The following is a 23124-nucleotide window of genomic DNA, read 5'->3' as shown; positions in this document are numbered from 1 at the left end:
AAGTAGATTCTACTGTCATGTATAACTAAGAATAACCAATAAAATAAAATATTAAAATAAAAAAAGAGACATGGTAATCATAAGAGTCTGTTGCAGGTGTAAATATACCATACTGTTTTATAGAAAACCTTTTTAAAAGTAGAAGGATTACACTCTAAAATGATAAAAAGCATAATACATTAAACATATACATAAACCAGTAATATGTTTTTTTACTACCCTAATCAAGTATTACATACCGTAGAGAGTTGTACGGGCTCTATGTTTATGACTACACTGGCAGTGTAGTGTATTTTTTTTCCAATAAAATACCATTTAATTTAGGAAGCATTTGATCAGCTAGAAATGCAGGGTTCATGAGATCAATTTTACTTTTTTGAATATCCTGGATGTGATGAGGTAACTTTATAAGATCCAGGCTATTACCATTAGGTGATTTTTAATTATCTCCTAGTCCCATTGGAAAGTATGATATTTAATCATAGTAACACAGACATGCTTACAGTCATTATGGCATTTAAGTCTTTGTTTAAATTGGAGAGCAAAAAGTTCATTACTTATATTTATAATAGTAGCTGTTAAAGTATTTAATTTGATCTCAATCGATTTATTAATACTTTCAGGAGCCATAGCATCTTTTTAAAAAATAATTTATTTATTTTGATTCATTGCAAACAAATGGGGTATGACTTGTTTCTCTGGTTGTACATGAAGTAGAGTCATACCATTTGTGTAATCATACATGTACGTAGGGTGTGTAGTGCATTTTTTACGTGAGCATAACCACAGATAGGTGATGCATTATGCCACAATGTTATAATGGATACAAAGTCCCTAAGTGATAGGAATTTTTTAGCTCCATTATAATCTCAAGGGGCCACCATTGCTTATGCAGTTGTTAACTGAAACATTGCTATGCATTGTATAATGGACTGCTCACTGTGTGACCAGGTAGTCCATGAAGCATTTGCCATATATTCATTTAACTCTTACAATAACCCTATAAGTTAGCTGCTGCAATTCTTTCTGCTTTATATGGAGAAACCAATTCATGAAAAGGTTAAAATCTCATCCAGGACTGGAAATGGCCAAGCTAGAATCTATACCCAAGTATTTTTGTTAGAGCAGAAATGCTTAACCTGCACTTTATATTGACCTTCAAATACGGGAAACAAGGACATTGGAGGCCACAGAGGAAAACCCTGGATGGTAAAATGTTAAGAAAGTGAAAGTTTGAGAAAGTTTCAAAAAGGCAGAAGTCCACTGTACAGGACCAATGGCCAGAGTGCAGCTTCTTCTGAGATCGTGAAAAAAAGTGGTTAGACTGTGATAAACTAAGAAAGGAATAGGAGTGAAGGGACAAGAACAGTCAAGCAAGGAGGGAAAGGTGGCAATAGCTTCATTGGCAACAGGATTTCTGTAGAGATTTGTGGCATTTCCAAAAGTAAGGATTTTTTGTCCCAGGTATCTGTTCTAGGCTTATATGAAACAGATAAAGTCTGTAAGAGGACCACACTTGGTCATAACACCAGATTCTTCTGAATGCACCTTGGATAAGCACAACAGGTCAAATGGAAAGGACCAACACTTAGGGCCACTATCCAGGAATAAGAATTCAAAAAGGGTGAGGCTCCTTCTGAGACAGCCCCCACCAGAATGAAGATCATGAGTATCACACCAAGAGGCCTGGACATCAGTGTTTAGACTGAAGAAAGGACCCAGAGACCTTGAAGAAGTGCTCACCTAGTGTGGACTAAATGGTGAAGTCTGAGAATCCGAGGCAGTGGAAAGAACTGGGGTCCATGAGGTGGAGGGAGGTACTGGTATCTCCCAAGATAGAATGGAATCCTTAAAATGAATAAAATGTTCCTCTAAGCCTCATATTCTGGGCTTTAGACTTTTTTGTGTCTCTATCTCCCTCTTTGAATTAGCATTCAAAGTAGCCTGTCTATGCTATCCCATGAGAACTCAGGAGGTCATGGAGACTCCGAGTCTAGCATGGTAGGAGCAGCAGCCAAACCTGATGACCCTGCAGAGAGACAAGCACACGACTCATATTTCCAAATATACCTTGGGAGGTCTGAGGTGGCCAAAGACTTGCAGTCTTTTCTTTTAGTAACTTGGGTGTTATATATAATTGATGGAGGTGTTTTGTTTTGTTTTCCCATCTCCTTGAACTTCCTGTTAGAAAATGGCAGACAAAACTTCCAGTTGGCACCACAGGGGCAAGGAAGACATGGGTCTTTAGTACTATAAAGAAAAGAGCTCTCGACTGAGCCATTTAAATGAAACTACTGAGCTCTTACACACCTGTGCAGTCACAAATCAACCAGGTATATGCTCACCTCCTGCCTGGCTTCCCTCGGAGGTGAGGGTAGACTCAAAGGAAAACAAGTTGCAGAAGCTTAGGGATGGGGTTTATGTCCTTCTCTGTCAGCTTTCCCAGTTACTCTTTATTCTGTTACCCGTAAGAACCACAGGGAAGCCTTCTCTTGTCACTCATCATATTTGGTTAAGAAAGAACAGAACCATTTTGCATAATGCATGGGTCCTTTCTAAATTATAAATATGCTGTGACTGCAGATTTTCCCATTGCCTCCTTCTATACTTTAATATCAGCTTAAAATTATCTTCTCAGAGACAGGAAGATGAAAGGCAAATTAAATGTGGCAAGATCAGAAGTCAGAGCCAGAAACCAACCATTTTCTTGACCAGCTTCCAAGATATGATGATAATCTACCAAATTAGATTCTCACACAACTCATACAAATCTATTTTCTGTTTCACTTCCTTCCTAAATGCCTCATGATGAGTTCTAGGGCTTTGTGAGAGCCAGTGTCATCTTAGGATTGCTCTACAAAGTATACGTTCTTGAGTTCCAGACCCCTCCTAGCATGAACCCTTTCCTACTTGAGGTAGTCAGAAAAGATTCTTATTTAGCTTCAGTCACTTTTTTTTCAGAACTCAACTTTTTAAATATCTCTGATTGGTTTGGTTATTTGTTCAAAGTATTTTATATCAGATCATACCTGGATTCAAATAGAAAGGAAAAAAAGTATTTTCCTTCCAAAATGAACCAAAGCAGAGAGAGAGTTAGAAAAAAAATATAGATTTTGTGGTAATTTATATTTTCTAAATGGAAAACATATTTTCAACTCTTATTTTCTTCAGCCAGTCAATTCTACCCAAAGTCCTAACGTCCATTTCTGCTCAATACATTCTCATTGAGCAAAACTCTGGTCATGGGTTTTCTCATCTACCATGGTGCCCATGTTCTATCTTTCCTGAGAAGTCAGGCTATAACTCTCTAGTTCCTATGTTCTGTTTTTGTCTGGTTCAGATCACATAGAGATCTAGTTGCAAAACATGTGACAAAAATGTAGATAGGAACATTAGGAAGAGGCAATATTAACTTTAAAGATTGAGCTTTTCCAATAAAGAAGACATTGTCTGATATTTGTTTGTTTTGATCTACTTTAATGGTCTGGGATGGTTAGGAACAACAGAATGGCTATATACAGACCATGATTATAATACATGAAAAAGAGTTCAAGTTGAATCACATTTTGAAAAATTTTACCTCTCTAGAAAGAGGATGTCTCATCTGAATGAGCCAACTATACACATAAAATTGGAGGAGGCCACAAAATGATGAGCTAAACCCCAAAATGTAGTATCAAATATCCTGTTCTTGTTCAATCTTACTACCAGAACAAAGGTGAAACATGCAAGTAACTGAATTTTATCCCTGAAGACCATTCCTTGCACAATCCTCATTCCTAGACAGTAGGATGCAGAAGAAGAGCTGTGCTCACACAAGCAGATTTGCAGGGGTGGGGGTGGGGTGGGTTGGTTATCCATAGATGATCTGAGAGGCATGCTCCAGGAAAATGCTGGAATTTTGCCAAGGAGGAATTGTCTCTAAGAATGGAAAAGGCATATTCTGGGGACTCAGGCGGACAAGGAGACAAATCATTACTAGTAAAATTAAAAATAAAAAGTTGCAAATTAGGCAACGGTCTCTCCATCTATAGCCTCTACATCATTGTGCATTCCTTCATTTTAAAACACAAATTTATTCAGTGCCCATTCTGAGCCAAGCACTGTACAGATTGCTAGGAAAACTATAATGTGCAAAACAGACACAGTTTTCTTCTTAGAAATATTTTTCAGAACCTAAGATAGACATAAACTCCTATGAAATACCCTTGCCAATTAAACAAATAACTAATACCAATGCATTAAAAAAATCCAAAAATTTATCAAAAATATGTACTAAAATAAATTGTGAACACTAGTATATTTAACTTGTAAATAAATACTTTTTCAAACAATTAAATTTTGATTATCACATATTAGATAAGTAAAACTATGAAAGATTTATAATGCCTGCTGGTGATTAGCATAATGAAGATCTTTCACTTATTGGTTGATGAGACTTTAGGTTCAAAACTTCCAGACTGTAATTTTGCAATAGCTACTAAAATTAAAAACATTTTAACCTGTGACCTGATAAAGTCCAATTTAAATAATATATCTTAGAAAACAGGAGCCCAAGCTATAATGCTATATCAATATTATAGCCTGGTTTGTAAAAACAATACCCATAAAAAATAATAACCTGTATGTGTGTTAATGAGGAATGAGTTAATCACACAATAGAGCTATATTGCTGCTTAAAATAATATTAGCATCAGGGCAAAGAACACAAATGATGATCACTAAAAACAGATTCAGTCATCAGCAGAATTCCTTGTTGAAAAGTTAGGTCTTTACCTGTATATTCTTAATACTTTGCTTGAGGTTCTTCGGTACTTGCTTCAAGAATGTGCTTTGAAGCTCCGGGGAACACCTAGTGATCACTTATCACCTTCCATACCTTTCCCCAGTCAACATGGACCTTCAGACAAGGATATACAGCCTTCAACCTGTTCCTGACAAACATATCACACTCACACACCTCAGATACCACCCCATTCCAGTTCATATACCAAAAAAGAAAATAGGGGCCAGCTTTGGAGGCCTGGTAGGTACTTAACACAGGAGGGAAGACAAAGGATCCAACATAGTTTATTCTTTACTGTGAAGGCAGAGATTATTCAAATCAGGTGTTGACACGTTTTTTAAGTTGTGCCACTTTAATGTTTCTTGCTCAAACTATTGCTGGGGGAGAAGAGGAAATAAATGGGTCATGAGCTGAGGGGACGGAGTTGATTTCAGGCTATCCTTTATTGGGATAAGGAAGGTGATTTCATCCAAGCATCCCAGGAGGTATGGCAAACTCAGTTCTGGCCTTAGATTATCTGTGAGCTTATAATATGATGAGTGGAGCACAAGTAGAGAGAATAGATGTATTTGTTCAAACAAATGAAACTACAGATATGCTGTTGATTCTCTCTGCTTTCATCAATTCAATACATGTAACTCTGGTCAGGATCTTCTTTGAGGGTACAGCAAGAACAATAAATACAATGCCTGTGTCCACAGAGCTTGCTGTCTTGTAAGGGTATGCATGATTCTGCTTTGGAATAGAATACTGAAGAGTCAGAATACATAGGAGCAGAACACACACACACACACACACACACACAAACACACACACCATGCAATCATTCCCAAACTTCTATTTCTCTTTGATCACTCATTTTGAAACATTTTATATTTTTTCCTAGAAAACAGGTCTCCGTAACCATGGAGATGGCTGTTGTTTTCAGTCCAAGGGGATGTAGAATTATGTGTTTAAGAAGATACTAAATAAGCTTTGATTGCTACTTGAATGGCACTTTGATTTCAACTCTCTACTATTTCCAGGGTTTTCATAGGGGACTGAGGTGGTGATAGGAATAGTCAACTGTTATACCTTACCCCTCACTTCCTTAAGACCTGTTGAAAGCTGGTTTCACCCTGCCATGCCCTAGAAGTTAATAGTAGGAGTGGAGGAAACCAGTTCTCTGTTGGCCCCAGCCCTGAACAGACCACAGCACAAGTGGCAGAGGGAAGTAGCCAATTTGAGTGGCAGCTCTTCATCCCACAGAAGCCCTAAGGCTGACAAACACACAGAGAACTGAGAGATCTGCTCAGGACTGCAGCTCCAACCTGTCAGGATCCTCTGATTCTCTTTCCCGGTTGTTTCCTGGGAGTCAAGGTCTGGGCCTGGCCAGCCAGCAATGGAAGCTGAAAAATGATTTGGGGGAAGACCTGATTGGATGAGAGTTGAGACTGCTTGATCTGAAGTTAACCTTGTGTTTTTATCTCTCATGCGCTGTGTGCCTTCTGATAAACCTAATAAATCTTCTCTTGTTTAAATGACAGGCAGTTGGGGTTGTTATTTTTGTTTTTGGAAAATCCCCAAAGGGGAAAATAAGTCATATGGCCCAGAAAGAAGGAAAAACAGGTCAAAATAGAAGCAGAGTCTAATTTCTTAGCAGTAGTCAGGGCTTACAAGGAAGGCCCATGCTTTTGTCTAGAGATACCTCTATGGACCTGGCCAGATATGGGGATCTAGAAAGGACACATTCATGACTCTCATCAAGTGATTGATTTATGGACTTTTGACCCAAGAAGGTGGCTGGTGGCATATGCCAATCCAAGCAGGCACATTCTAATGGATAACTAGGCACTGTTTTTCTACTTCCTTTTCCATTTAAGATTTCTGTGTTTGCCTGGCCAGCTTTCTGCCCTTTCCTTTATTGATCTCAGTAATAGTAGAGAAGAAAATTGAAAGACAACCAGAAAGGCTAAGTTAATCTGCATTAGAAAGGGCAGAAAGCCTTGCATGATAGGAAAAATAAATAAATAAAATAGATTCAAAGAGGCAGGTAGAGATGAAGAAAGAGGAAAGAGCCAGCCTAGGTCATGTTTACCAAGACTTTATGGGACTGTGTAGATATAAGAGGAGAGATTGAGGAGCAGCTTTCATTGCCTTATAAATGAAAGGGTAAAGGAGAGAGACTCAGGGAAGGGATTTCAGAATTTCAGCTCTGGGTTAGTGAATAATCCCCATTTAGTGCTTTTTAAAGAGCCCACAATAAAGAATTCAGTTGATTTTCAGTGCCGTTTGGATGTTATACCAGTATTATTTCTGAATGCAACTCCATATATTTGGGCCAGTTTTATGAGGATTACATGTGATTAAACAAGCTTCGCTCAGTAGATTAGCAAGTGCCTGAGTCCTAGCTGTCCAAAAGGGACTCTAGATTCCATAGGCTAAAGGTCTGAGCCAGCTAATAGCTAGCAATTCAGGGTCAACAGTAGCTTGAGTGTTTTGTTTGCCAGTTAAGCATCTTCAATGACCATACCTGAGAGGATTCAGAAAGATGGCCTTGGATCACTTGTTCCCGTTGAAATCCTTCCTCTGCAACTGTTTTTCCTGCCACTTCTGTCTACATGCAGTGGCTGTGCTCAATGTTCACTGGCCACTCTGGGCACTGTTGTCATTCCCTCTTACCTGGGACCTCCTCTTCATCCAGCATCCACAATACTTGTCCCTTGATTTCACTCCTTCCTTGCTGGTCACTCCTTCCCTGTGTCTTTGACTAGTTTCTCCTCCAGCATTCTGACCTCAGACCATTTCTCTGCTCATAGCTCTCACTCCCTGAGTCAGCTCATCCAGTTTCATTGCTTTAAATACCAAGCAGCTGATGGCTTTAAAATTTAAATCTCTGGCTTCAACATCTTCCTGAACTCCAAAACCACAACTACAATTGTCTATGTGACATCTCTGCTCAGATGTGTAACAGGCATCTCAACCTGGATATGGCCAAAGCTAAACTGCTGGTTGCCCTCGTCCCCTTCACTCTTAACCCTTCCCTTTGCTAATCAATTCATCTGTTTCAGTTGCTCTAGGAAAAATATTTAAGACATCTTCAGGTGTTCTTTTTCTGATATTTCTCACCCAACCCACCTGCAAATCCATGGTCTATTTTCAAAATATAACTAAAATCTGACCACTTCACATATCTGGATGTGAGGTGGAATCATCCTGGTCCAAATCACTACCACACCTGCCTGAGTTACCACAAAAAACCGTGCCTTATGCTCCAGTCTCTGCCCAATAGCAAACAGAGGAAACGTTCACAATCTCACAGGATCATGTGATGCTTCTGCCTAAAGTTAGTCAACCCTAAATTAACCGTCACATGAGCACATACACATACTCCTTCCCTGTTGCTGTGCTGCATTAGTTTCCATAGAACTAATAACAAATGTACTGTATATTTGCATGTTTGTCTTCTAACTCTCTGTAGAATATAAGCTAAGAGTAGGAATTTTTCCTGTTGTATCTTATCCCTTATGCCTAGAAGCAGCTGGCATATGATAGATATTTAATTAATGTTACTTAAGTTAATAAATTATTTTTCTGAACTTTATTCTTCCTTTCCCCTACACAAGATATAACCTGCACAAGTATATCCTTCCCAAGTATTTGCTATTTTTTCATGCAAGAGTGTTATAGTTCTCCTCCCCAATGATTTAGGGCCTGGTAACTCTTTTGGGTGAAAAAAAAAAAAAAGATGAGTACAGTAGGTATCCCCTTATCCACAGGGTATGTAGTTCAAGAACCATAGTAGATTCCAGAAATCATGAGTACTACTCAATTCTGTACCTTCCAGGTTTTTCCTATGCATACATACTTAAGATTAAGTTTGATATATAAATTAGGCACAAGAAGAGACTATCATAATGACTAATAATGAAATAGAACAATTATTATAATATACTATAATAACAGTTATGGGAACCTGATCTCTTTCTCAAAATAACTTATTGTACTGTATGCACCCTTATGCTTGTGATGATATGAGCTGATCTAATGCCCATGTGAAGAGATGGATTTTGGTGATATAAACATTGTGATGTACTGTAAGCTACTTCATCAGTGTTACTTGAACATGAGATTGTGATATTGCAATAATCCAATAGCCACTTTGACTAACTGGAGGGCATTTTACAGAGTGTGGCTCAAGTGAACAAAAGGTAAGATTCACATACTTGATGGGACATAGGACAGCACAAAATTTCATCATGTTATTAAGAATGGCACACAATTTAAACTTAGGAATCATTCATTTTTAGAATTTTCCATGTAATACTGTCAGACTGGAGTTTACTATAGGTAGATGAAGCTGTGGAAAATGAAACTATGGATAAGCTTGAATTCTTCTAAGACAGGAGTGATCCTTCATCTTTGGTCCTTGAAAGGAGAGGATGTGGGACGTAGACACACCCTATTCATTAAAGTCATGGAATAAGAGTGAGAAATAAATGTTCTTGTGTTGTAAGATCCTTATATGTGGAGATTTTATGTTTCATAACACAGACTACACTTGACCTATCAGATAGGGAAAGGGGATTTTCACTTTCCCGTGAATGTTTCTGTGATGCTGTGTTCTTACCTTGGTGAGTATGTGCTCCCTGGAAGGAATATGCTTTTCCTGGTCAGTGATCCTTCAGGGATGATTCCCACTCCTTTGCTCTGAAGAAGACAGGTAAAGAGAGGGCTACTATAGAAACTTAGGCATTCTACACAGGCATAAGATGAACTTATTGCTCTTCAGTAATGTGAAATAGGGTCAGTGATGACTCCATACATCTGAATGGATTATTTATCATTTCCAAACCTATTGCTAGACCTTGTTCAATCAGAGAAAGACCGAGAAAAGAAGGCAGCTGGGTAAGACTCTATGCCCTCAGGTTAGGCCTAGGTGTTCTATCAGGGATATAGAGTGGACCAGGGCATGAGCAGCAAAACAGACAGAGTAACCACTAGAGTTAATACCTAGTGGCAATGGCATCCCCGTTTACTATTTCAGTAACTAAAGGATATACTCATCAAACACTGAATTCAGCACAACATTACACAGGCAGTTCTGTAAAATGTGTGTGTGTGTGTGTGTGTGTGTGTGTGTGTGTGTGTGTACCTCCTGGATTTAGACTTGAGATTTCCATAGCCCCAACTCAGAATTCTCAGGCTTGGGGAGTTCAGGGGTCTCTGTCCTCAACTTCCTTTGGATTGCAGAGGACTGAGCAGCAGGGAGGGGCTGGACTGCAGTGGTCCATGCGCTCTTTAACCATTCCCTGATGTCTGACTGCCCTCTGACAAATGCTGAGGCAATGTTTGCATCTCATTCTCTGCACAACAATGCGGGCGTCTCCTTTTCCAACAAAGGAATTTTCCATCAAGTGAAACAAAATACATTTTGTGAATTAATGAGACAAGAAGGAAGGACTTGAGCTTCCTGTGGAGGCTCTGAGAAGGGCTGAGCTGCCCATGAAATATTTAGAGACATTTTCCCCAAAGTAGTGGGCTGAGATGAATCAGTAAAATAAGAGCTGTTTTCCAGAGCCCACAGAGATTGAAACCACAGGTGAGGCTCTGGTGTGATGTCTAACCTTTGCCTCCTGTGCCACTATCCCTGCATGGAGCTTCTGTCTGGTAATGTCTGGGCTGTGAAAGATCCTGACTTTAAAGCATGATCATCTGACAGTTGCAATTACAGTCTGGCCACTGGACAAGGGGGATTTGATCAGATTATGCCAAGAGCACAGAGAACACACTAGATTGTGCTCATCATATATAGCTGTTAGTAAATTCTGAAGCAAAGATCCTGTGGATGCTCAGATCTTGCAAGATACGTTGGTCCCTGAAGCCCCAGGGATGAAACACCATAGTCACATAAAGTTATCTCCAGGGAAGAGAATCTGTCACATTATTCTAGTATCTAAGGAGCTTACAGCCAGGTCATCTATTCACAATCTCATTTGCTCTGCATAAACTTGCTTTGTTGCTATTCTTACAAGCAGACCTAGAATCCCACAGAGAATTAGATTGGATTAGAGTGAGCAAGAGAATCACCATACATAACCATTATCTTTGCAAAGCTCCTGGTTACAAACGATAATTCCCAGGACAGATGCAGAACTGCAGATGTGTTAGGTTCTATCCATACAATATTTTTAACAAAATTTCAAAATAATTTTTCAAAACAAGATATGTCATTTAAATTCTGGATGCATGATTTTTCTGAAACTTTGAAAAGTCTGATAATATTAACTTTAGATAGTAGCATGTTAACAATTTTGTGAAACTGAATGCCAGACTAACCTGTCTTCCCCACTTGCCCAAACTCTCCACCACTCCCTATTGTCTTATTCTCATCCCATTTCATGGAATCATTTGAGCCTGTGATCTTAAAAAGTGATATATACCAATAAAGATACTCAGACATATATTTTATTTAATATTTCAGGTTTTTTCCCATTGAATGGGATAAAAAGTGTAATGGGTCCTTGGTTAGGACAAATTTCATACCCTGGCCCTCTCTGCTGTGCCATTACTGATCCAGAAATGAGGCACTGTGGATCAGGTTCTCTCTCTATTACCTACATGAAGACTTTCATAGGGATTTCTTTCCCATGTCTCTAATGATTACAGAGGGTTTCCTCTGGAATTTAGTCTCATCCTCTGGTTTTGAATGGGGTATTTTGAGAAGGAAACACAACTGTATCATGAATTGTTTCACTGGTTGCCCCATGTGTCACAATGTCCAGCCTGTGGATGACCTACTATCTGTTTCTGCACAGGAAAGACCCTGCTGGGAACTAGGTCCACAAGTGACATGTTTGTGCCATGCTATTCCCAAGTGCAGCTTTCTCAGATATAACTCTGGGATTTTCTATGGTTCATGGTCAAAAAAAGGCATTAGCTGGAATTAGCCCATCAGATACCCACATCTCAATGAACATATCCTGGGTTGTCATTTCTCCCTAGCATTGTAGGGGAAATAATGGCTATCATCATTCCTTTGCCTTCAGGAAGTTTGACCTGATGTTCTGAGACACATCATAAGTCAAAGTACACATTATTCAGGTCTTTTCTCTTCAGAAGTCACTGAATCCCACAACCTTAAAGATTCTAGTCTCAACTAATCTCTAACTTTTGCAATACATATTTGCCATATCCAAAGAGAAGGAAAAATCTGTAAGCCATGGAATAACTCTTAGTCCCTAATCCAGAACCTAATTGACCTCTAATCTAGCACAGACTCTTATCCTGACTTCAGAAGAGTCCCTTTCACCTAGATTGATTTTTTGTTTCATAGGCAAAGATGCTAAGGAGACATCCTTCAGAATCTCAATGATAACTTCCATGAGGCAAAGCTAATAATTGGGAAGCATTCTTCATGTAGCCAGTGGGTTATGAAAGTTTTTATCCGCAGACCCCTGAACAGATCTCTGTAGACCCCAGGACTCTATTGCCCTGGCAAGTTCAAGGTTGCTTTTGGATCCAATGAGAAATTGTGTTCCCAGGAGCTATCCTTAACCTTAATATCTTCTTTCAAAAATGTCCCATTGTGAAATTGATTTAAAAACTTAACAAAAGGTCACTTATATTTACATAAAGAAATAATGCATCATCTTTGTTACTTTCATTTACTTGGGACAGGGAACATAGAATGAAGGAAAGGGAGAGAAACTAGGAGAAAGAAGAAGATAACTGCTAGGAGGAGGAGGAATGGAGGGACAGGGAAAAGAAGTGGGTGATAAAGGTTGAGGACCCTTCCAACTTCTGCCAGCTCCACCCAACTGCCAGCAAGACTGCCCTCATCCCCTGCAGACTCACTCTTGGCCCAGTTCTAAGCCAAGCAGATCCTGACCTAGAAAAAAGAGGGTATCTCTCCCCAACAGTATGTGGGATATAAAGTTGTGTTAGTCTCCATGTCCATGATTGCTGGAGCCAAGAAACCAAATGTCTCCATAGACTTGGTGTTGTTATTGCCTTAAAACCAAACCCATGACAGGAGAGATTCATCTAGAGGACCGGAAATTTCCTCTAGGCTGGCCCTGTGTTCTTCACAGCACTCACCATCCTGGAAGTCCTGCATGGATCACTCATCTAGCCAGTGATAACCTTGACTCTGCAAGCTCTTCAAGTGGAATACACATCTGATACCAAATACATCAACACAGACAACTCTCTCTGAACTCTGCCCGTGAACATCAAGAACAGCCTCTCCATCCAACAAATCACCTCCCCCGTAGACCACACCTCTCACATATGAAATTGAGTTAAGGGATGGAGGTCCTCTCTCATTCAACTTCCCATCTTTTACTTTCTCTCATCCCCTTCCTCTGAGCTCAGCTATTATTTGGAGGAGACACCTCACAACAGCTGATGGGATTAGTTCTGGTTGCAGCTGCATATGCAAGCAGAACTAGGATTGACTGTCTAGAAGTCCTCTTGTTGTTATCTTGTTCATCAGGGATACAAATGACTGTAGAAGAAACAAAGAGAAATAGGTGACATTCCATTATTTCCTTTCTGGGAAAGAGCTCTAGTATATGTCATTATTGTTTAAGCCATCAAAACAATGGTGACGGGCTGGGGATATAGCTCAGTTGGTAGAGTGTTTGCCTTGCAAGCACAAGGCCCTGGGTTCAATCCCCAGTACTGCAAAAAAAAAAATAAAAATAATAATAATAATAAATAAAATAAAAACAATGGTGACTATCAAACATTTATCTTATCCACCAACAACTAAATATAAATCTGTATGAGTTGTCCCCCACAAACTCATGTGTGAAACAACACAAGAAGGTTTAGAGGTGAAATGAAAACTTTAACCTAATTGGCGGATTAATCCAGTCATGTGGATTAAATGGGAAATAAATTCAGACAGGGAAGATGTAGCCCGAGAAGGTGGGTCACAAATATCTTTGGGTACTTATTTTGTCCCTTTTGAATGCAGTTCTCTTTCTCTATGCTTCTCTGTTGCCATGTGCTGACCTGCTTTCCTCTATCATGCCCTTCTACCATGATATTCTTACTTACCTTGTGCCCATATTTATAGGATTAGTTGTCTATGCTATCGATGGATTTATACTTCTGAAACCACGAGCCAAAATAAACTTTTCTTCCTCTACGTTGGTTTTGTTGGATATATTGGTCACAGCAATGTAAAAGCTGAGTAAAATAACACCTATCAAATCACTAATTTCATGGTCATTTGTTTTTTCAATAGTGTATTTCATGCTTTCTCAAGTAGACTAGCCATTAGGGTAAAGACTATGCCTTGTTTGTGTCCTAATAGCTCCTCAGTGCTTGAGACACAGTAGTGGTTGGAAACTCATGTTTTAATATATGAACTAATTAGTGAATGAATAAAATAATGGTTAGTACTAAATTTCATTCCATTTTCTGAAAATTAATTTTGTGGTTACCTTAAATATATGTAAGAGTAGAGATGCAGGGAATGCTGGAATGCTCTTTTTCTATTCTTTGCCATTTCAGTCTTAAAATGATTTCATCCACTGAGCTTTGGGGTAGTACCATTTGTCATGTGCTGTCACTTGCTTTTCCTACATAAGAGTAATATCTGTAAAAGGGTCCAAGGTTCTTCTCTTTTGTCTCTCAACTGGAGTCTTAAAAGTGCAGCTATGGCCTTGACTCATTCAGACTGTCTTGAGACTCTGTCCACCTCTGACTGCAGGGATTGACTTCCCAGCTTTGGATCTCAGCATGATCACAAAGGGAAATATCTACAGCCTCCCTTATGCCACAGGCTTTGTTGGATTTATGAGTTTTACTCTGGGAGTTGGAGAAAATTAAACAGTCCTTTAGAGAAGACCTAAAAGAACAAAAATGTTAATGATGAATAATTTCCTCTTTGCTTCATTGGGAACCTAAAAAGCATTCAAAGTGTAGCGTGAAGACCAGGGCTTTGGCACTTGACACACCTTTTTAAATTGTGATTCATAGAGTTCTAACAGTGAGAACTTTACTCAGAATTAGTCCTTTAAAGATGAACATTTCATCATCTATAAAGGGAGAATTCTATTAACATTTTAGGATTGTTTTGAAGCTAAAATGAGATCGCATGGCATCCAGAACAACATCTTACTCAAAGAGACATTTCATTTCATTTTCAGTCTTCGAAGCTCTCCTCTCACTACCTCTAATTTTAAAAAGAGTAAATGTTCCCTCAGGAAATTTGCCTTCTGGCCTGTGTGGTGACCCAATGGAGAAAGGTCTCTAAAGTATTACAAAAAAACACCCTTTCCAATGCCAAGGGATGGGAGACTTTTAAGAGAGAGTAGAAACACTACTTAGAGTTAAAATCCTCTGAAAAGAAACTACAAATGAGAACCTATCTACCCCATGATCTGGCAACTTTGTTCATAAGCTCTACCTTCCTTCACACTACTCACTGTGCTTTGTCAACACTTAATAAAGGACCTATCTAGTCCTCATTAATGTCTAGAATCTAGGGAGACGCAATCTTTGCTCTAGTTTGTAGGTACTAAACCTAATCAATATTTTCCATGAACTGCTGGTGATAAAATGTGTACTTTTTCTCCTTCTTATGGAGCCTTATCTTAAGTTTAGTCAGATCCTTGGAGGTGATTGGAAGTGGAAGATAAGGGAAACTTGACCTGTTGGTGTCCCTGAGCTTCCTGAGAGAGAGAGACCCAAATGAAAGCCTCAGCATACGATTCTGGGTTTAGCTTCTGCTTTGCTTCTGGAGTCCCAGCTTCCTTTTTTAACTACACTGAAGAAAAGCAGTGTCTTCTAGTATTTCTTGGTTCACTTGATGATTCCCATCTCATAATATCTTTGCAGGAGATTGTATTTCCTAAAGTTGATTATTAATTTCCATCCCAATTCCTCCTCTCCTAATTTCTCCCACCATCATCAAGAGATCCCTTTGAATCTCGGCAGGTTTGTAACTCACATGGAACCAAAAGAATGTGATGTAAGTGATTTCACGTTGACATTCAAGACTGTCATAAAAGGTGATGCAGCCTCCATCTCATGAGTATGAGTACTCATTTTGGAACCCTGAGTCACTGTGCATGTCCAGTGACCCTGAGACCATCGTAGTGAAGATACCACATACACCTACTCCTGATGCAGCTCATATGAGCTCTCAACTGAGAGCCAACAATTGCTACCAGTCTGTAAAGCTGTCACAATTCTGCAACCAAATGAACCTCTTGCTGTACCTACATGATAGAACTCAAGTAATGCAAGTCCTTTACAAATGTCTGGCCCAAAAAATCATGAGCAAAATAAGGAGGATTTTTTTTAACCTCACTAAGTCTTAGGATGTTTTGTTATGCAGCAATAGTAACTAGAATATTCTTGGATGAACATAATAACCAGATTTCCCCAGTAATCTGTTGACCTGGATTAACTCTAATTTCCTTGTTCTATCCTGTAGGGAAAAGTAAACTTCCGTGGAATTCTCCTCTGAAGCTTCAATCTTTTTTATGCCTAGAATTAAACTTTCATATCTGAGCTGACATAGAAGAATGAAGTATATCTGGCTATAGTGAAAATGTTTGCTAGAATGTAGATTTGACAAGCTAGTCAGAAACATTTCTCTCCATTTTTATAGCACATTTTTTTCTTTATTAGAAAGACTCTGATATCCTTGCCTTAAAAATAAGTGGGATGTAGTCCTTAAAGTTTGTGTAAGATAGAGAATAGATTCATATATCCTAAAGATGTGCTGAGTTTTAGCCTCAAGAGATTACCAGGAAATTTCCAGCATACCACCAAAGAGAGGCTTTGAGTATAGAAAAGGAAGAGATCCAGCTTTTTGTATTATCCTGGCTATGGGTCAGGAAAGAAGTATCCCATAAACTTTCCTCACATCTAATAAATACAAACTAGTGCTTGTCATCTATGAGAGTTTAAGAAGTAAAAGACAGTAAAAGATTCCACAGAATTCACATCCAACTGAGTATTGGAATCCCCTTGTTATCCTAACTCAAGACCAAAGTTAAGAGTTGAGGATGCTCTAATACAAAAAGTAAGAACTGTGTCCCATTGCTGTTTAAAATTAAGTTCTCAAATGTAAACCAGAGAGAATATGGCCCAGGGCATATACAGTTCACAGCAACAAATCCAACTATTTCTAATTATCCCACAAAGAATAATTCCATAAAAATTAACAGATAGATGAGAGTATACAGATTTATATTTTAAAATTGAAGCTTTTGAAAAATATTATTTGGTGGGTAAGTTTAGTACCATTGAGTCTTCTTAATTTCGGAGAGGTGGGACAAGACCATTTAGAAAAGCCAACAAAAATTGTGTGTTTAATACGTGCCGTAGAAACCTCTCAATTACATCCAATTGAAATGTGTATAATTTTTTTGTATTGAACAAACAAAACCTCCCTGAATAAGCAAGGATGGTTAACAAAATTAACTGACCTTACTTATATCTAAGTATGATTGTTCAAATACTACTCAAAAATAATTCATGTTTCTGGAAAGTGGTTTCCAGATGGCATCTTCACTTGAGAAGTCCTTCAATTACAATTATATAAAAGATAGCCTATTACCAACTAAGCCCTGGAACTATATTAAAATTATGAAAAATTGATCAACTATAGATTAGCTTTAATAATATTTTGGATAATATAAAATAGAGTTAAAATAGGAAATAAAACAATTCTGATGAAAAAATTTTTATGTTAATTTTTTTTTCAGTCTCTAGGTAGTTCACTTTTCCTCCTTTGCTCATTCAAGCAAATAAACTTTGTTCTTATCACCATAGGAAAAGAAAGTGAGAGGAAGATAGAGAAAGTTATGGTTAAAGGGTCCTAGCTTTGGTTTGCACCAGGCCTAGTCCTTAAGATAATGGAGAAGACTGCATGAGCATCATTGTGGAGAGAAAAAAATGATGAGAGATAGGGATCTCCTACAAAAGAAAAAAAAAACATGAAAGAAGGGGTGGTTTAGTGATACTTTAGTGATGAAGAGGGATGGAAGGGGATATGATGATTCAGTACATCTCAAAAGGAGAAATAGTTTCTGGAAGGATCTATTTCTCTCCAGGAGTGGCTCACCACTCCATTACTCTCCATTTCCCCTGAGAATCTATTGTTCTTCACTCTTTGCTCTGATGTGAGAAGGGGTTCTTTCCCATACATGATGGACTCTATAGTTGAGTAAGTTTTTAGCCTTCTGGCTCTCTGCAGAAGTTGAGAGTACAGAGACACATTGAAATTTGAATAATCACAATTTCCTTTAACTCAAAACATAGTATTTTGTTGATTAAAATTATTTTAACAATTTTATAGATTTCCTACTTCCTGACTTGAATCTACTACATTCATGGAAATTCTACCTAAAATTATTTTTTTTAATTTTTAGAAGTTTACTTTTTCTAATTAGTTGTAAAGGCAGTAGAATGCATTTATACATTTTGACAAATCATACATAAATGGAGTATAATTTCTCATTTTTCTGATTGTACATATTGTAGGATCACATCAGTCATGCAGTCATATATGTACATGAAGTAATAATGTATGTTTCACTCTACTATCCTTCCTTACCCCCATACTCCTTCCCCTTCCTTCAGTCCCCTCTACCAAATATAAAGTAACTCTATTCTTCCCTAGCCCCCACCCCTTATTATGAACTAGCATCCACACATCAGAGAAAGCATTTGGCCTTCCATTTGTTAGGTTTGTCTTATTTTGCTTAGCATGATATTCTCCAATTCATCCATTTACCAGCAAATGCCATAATTTCATTCTTCTTTACAACTGAGTAATATTTCATCATATATATGTATATTTGTATATATATATATACTCCCACATTTTTTTATCCATTCATCTGTTGAAGGGCACCTAGGTTGGTTCCATACTTTAGCTATTGTGTGTAGAGCTGCTATAAATATTGATGTGGCTGTGTCCCTGTAGTATGCTGATTTTAAGTCCTTTGGGTCAAATGGTGGTTCCATTCCAAGTTTTCTGAGGCATCTCTATACCAGTTTTCCATAATGGTTGCACCATTTTGCATTCCCACCAGCAATGTATGAGTGTACCTTTTTCCTTTTATATCTATTTTTGCTTGTATTCTTGATAATTTCCATTCTGATTGGAGTGAGATGAAATCTTAGAGTTGTTTTGGTTTGCATTTCTCTAATTGCTAGTGATGTTGAACAATTTTTCATAGATTTGTTGATCGATTGTATATCTTCTTCTATGAAGTGTCTATTCAGTTCCTTAGCCTATATATTGATTATGGTTTTTTTTTTTTTTTTTTGGTATTTTTTTGTGTTCTTTATATATCCTAGAGATTAATGCTTTACCTGAGGAGCATGTGGTAAATATTTTCTCCCACTCTGTAGGTTCTCTCTTCACATTTTTGATTGTTTCTTTTGCTGAGAAGAAGCTTTTTAGTTTGAATCTATCCCATTTATTGATTCTTAATTTTATATCTTATGCTTCAGGGATCTTCCTAAGGAAGTCAGATGTTAGGTAGACATGGTAAAGACTTGGGCCTACTTTTTCTTCAAGTAACCACAGGATCTTTGTTCTAGTGCCTTTGACCTACTTTGAGTTGATTTTTGTGCAGGGTGAGAGATAAAGGTTTAATTTCATTTTGTTATATGTGGTTTTCCATTTTTTCCAGCACCATTTATCGAATAGGCTATCTTTTCTCCAGTGAATGTTTTTGGTGCCTTTGTCTAGTATGAGATAACTGTATTTATGTGGGTTTGCCTCTGTGTCTTCTATTCTGTACCATTGATCAACATGTCTGCTTTCATGCCAATTCCACGCTGTTTTTATTACTATGCTCTGTAGTATAGTTTGAGGTCTGGTATTGTGATGCCTCCTGCTTCACTTTTCAAAGGATTGCTTTGACTATTCTGGGTCTCTTATTTTTCCAAATGAATTTCATGATTGCTTTTTCTAGTTCTGTGAAAAATGTCCACTGGGATTTTAATAGGAATTACATTAGATTTGTATAATTCTTTTAGTAGTATGGCCATTTTGACAATATTAATTCTGCCTCTCTAGGATCATAGAAGGTTTTTCCATCATCTAAGGTTTTCTTCAATTTTTTTCTTTAGTGTTCAGTAATTTTCATTGTACAGTTTTTTCACCTCTTTCGTTAGATTGATTCCCAAGTATTTTATTTTTTTGAGGCTACTGTGAATGGGGTAACTTTCTTTATTTCTCTTTCAGTGGATTTATTACTGATATATAGGAATCCATTTGATTTATGGGTATTGATTTCATATCCTCTACTTTGATGAATTATTTTATTAGTTCTAGAAGATTTTGGAGGAATTTTTGAATTTTCTAAATATAGAATCATGTCATCAGCACATAGTGAATGTTTGAGTTCTTCTTTACCTATTTGTGTACTTTTAATCTCCTTCTTTTGTCTAATTGCTCTGGTTAGAGTTTCAAGGAGAATGTTGAATAGAAGTGGTGAAAGAGGGCATACTTGTCTTGTTCAAATTAGAATAACGATATAACACACCAAAATTTCTGGAACAATATGAAGACAGTACTAAGAGAAAAGTTCATTGCATTGAGCTCATTTATTTAAAGAATAAAAAGTCAACAAATAAATGAACAAACATTACATCTCAACATTCTAGAAATAGAAGAACAAATCAACACCAAAAACAGTAGAAGACAGGAAGTAATTAAAATCAGAGATGAAATCAATGAAATTGAAACAAAAGAAGCAACTGAAAAAATTGACAAAACAAAAAGTTGTTTCTTTGAAAAAAATTAATAAAATTGATATACCCCTAGCCACACTAACAAACAGAATATCTGAATTATTAGAATATGTTATGAAAAAGGAAATATTACAATGGACACAAATGAAATACTGAAGATAATTAAAAACTATTTTGAAAATTTAGACTCTAATAAAATAGAAAATATTGAAGACATTGACAAATTTCTAGAGACATATGACCTATCTAATCTGAATCAGGAGGTCATATACAATTTAAACAGAACAATTTCAAGTAATGAAATAGAAAATAACATCAAAAGCCTACCAATTAAGAAAAGTCCAGGACCAGACAGATTCTCAGCCAAGTTCTAAAAGATCTTCAAAGAAGAAATAACACCAATACTCCTCAAATTATTCCATGAAATAGAAAAGGAGGGAACCCTTCCAAACTCATTCTATGAGGCTAATATCACCCTAATACAAAAATCAGAAAAAGACACATCAAGGAAAGAAAACTTCAGAGCAATATCCCTGATGAACATAGATGCAAAAATTCTCAATAAAATTCTGGCAAATTGCATACAAAACCATATTAAAAAGATAGTACACCATGATCAAGTGGGGTTTATCCCAGGGATGCAGGGTTGGTTCAACATATGGAAATCAATAAATGTAATTCATCATATCAATAGACTCAAAAACAAGAATCATATCATCATCTTAATAGATGCAGAAAAAGCATTTGACAAGATACAGCACCCCTTCACATTCAAAACACTAGAAAAACTAGGGATAGTAGGAACATTCTTCGACATCATAAAAGCCATATATGCTAAATCCAAGGCCAACATAATTCTAAATGGAGAAAACTTGAAAGCATTCCCTCTAAAAACTGTAACAAAACAAAGATACCCACAGTTCTTTTTGAGACAGATTTATCTTTGACATATCACTGTAGGGCAACACTGTTAGAATTCATAGATTTGTTGGTTACAATGGATAAATGAGGGGGCAGAGGAAATGGGGAATATCAATCAAAAGATACAAAGCAGCAGATATATAGAAGGATGCAAGTCTACAGATCTAATATCCAATATAAGGCTATAGTTAATATTAAATTGTATTTAGTAATTTTGCTTAATGAATAGACTTCAGCTGCTCTTGCCACACAATTAGTAACTATGAGAGATGAGGGATCTGTCAAATTTATTTCTATAGTGTTCACACATACTATAAATGGTGCCTATCCCATAACATTATGCTCTAAACCTTAAGTATACAAAACATTTATTTAAAAAGTTAAGAATTTTCTGGTTCCTCTAAGTATATAATCATGTCATCGGCAACAGGAGTGAAAAGGCAAGCCACAGTGTAAAGAAAGGTAGGAACAGAGACGAATTTACCATAAAAATAGTGAGACTTACCTATACTCTCATGAAACTTTCCAAGGCTTTGGTTAAAGTCCTAGCAATGAGTTCCCAAGGAAAAATGTTGTAGAATTTATAAGATCATGTTTTATCTTGTTAACTGCAATGGGTTGTAGATCATCTTGATCTCTGTTGCATTTGTTCTTAGATGAAGTGACATTAGATATGTCTCAATTTCTTCAAGAACTTCTGAAAAATACTGAATTAAGGAAATATGTGTTTGGGGTCCAGTGGGAAATATTTGTGTTGTTCACAGTCCCTCCTTTGTAAAGTTGTTATTACTTCCATCATTTGTAGAAATGACTTCCATTACTCACTGTGATAATTCACCCAGAAGTATGTCACAAAGGTGTGTCAGGACACATGCATGTGTTAGAATATCTAGCAATAAAATTATATGAGCAAAGAAATTTTCTAATGTATAAAGCAAGAAGGTAATTTGTGGGAAAGATTTGCATTAATCTGACACCTAAAATGGTAAACTAAGAAATCAATTTCCTTGGATGCTAGTCAAATACAAGTACTGTCTTGTCAGAATATGTTTGATAGTGGACATATATATATGTATATATATATATATATATATATCTGTACACATACATATATATATAATTATAAAGGCAAATAGTTTTTTTCTTTTTTGATAGGAGTCATAAAAAGTAGAATTTATCAGAATCCATCCTTGTATTGAGCATCCTCCTGGACATTAATCCAAAGAGTGCTAAGAAATAGTCACTAATATTTCTTTAATTCAACAAAAAAATTAAATTCCTTGAAATCTTACAGATTATAAGTGTAAAAAACTTGATAAAGTTTTTTCTAATATTTACAACCATCTTAAAAGTGAGCATAATATTATTGCTGATGAGTTTTGAAGCAGACAGACACATTTCTGAGCTATTTATAACAAAACAAAAGATTTGACTCACCCATGCTAGAAAAGAGACAATTATTCTCATATTTTCTTCCAAAATTAATATTACAAAATACATTGCTATTTAAAGAGAGCAAAGACTAATATGTAGACAAATTTTTTTTAAAATATTAAAGTATTAGAGTATAGCACACAATAAATTTTTAAAAATTCTTATTTTTTCTGATTTCTTAAAACTGATGTCAGCTTTTAAAACATACAATGAATTATAATTTATTTTGTTAATCTAAACACATTTTCAATTCTGTAAATAAGCTT

General features: G+C 36.9%; 1 non-coding gene across 1 annotated transcript; it reads left to right on the top strand.

Annotated features, from left to right (window-relative positions):
• The first annotated feature begins 13382 nt into the window (after positions 1-13382).
• On the top strand, positions 13383-13456 carry Trnaa-ugc (transfer RNA alanine (anticodon UGC)). The gene has a single exon. It is a non-coding gene; the product is annotated as a tRNA-Ala (tRNA).
• The last annotated feature ends 9668 nt before the right edge of the window (positions 13457-23124 follow it).

This window comes from Sciurus carolinensis, chromosome 5 (assembly GCF_902686445.1).
Source record: "Sciurus carolinensis chromosome 5, mSciCar1.2, whole genome shotgun sequence".
NCBI classification, from domain to species: Eukaryota; Metazoa; Chordata; class Mammalia; order Rodentia; family Sciuridae; genus Sciurus; species Sciurus carolinensis.
The sequence above is the reverse complement of the archived record's forward strand: the minus strand, read 5'-3'. Positions and strand labels throughout refer to the sequence as shown.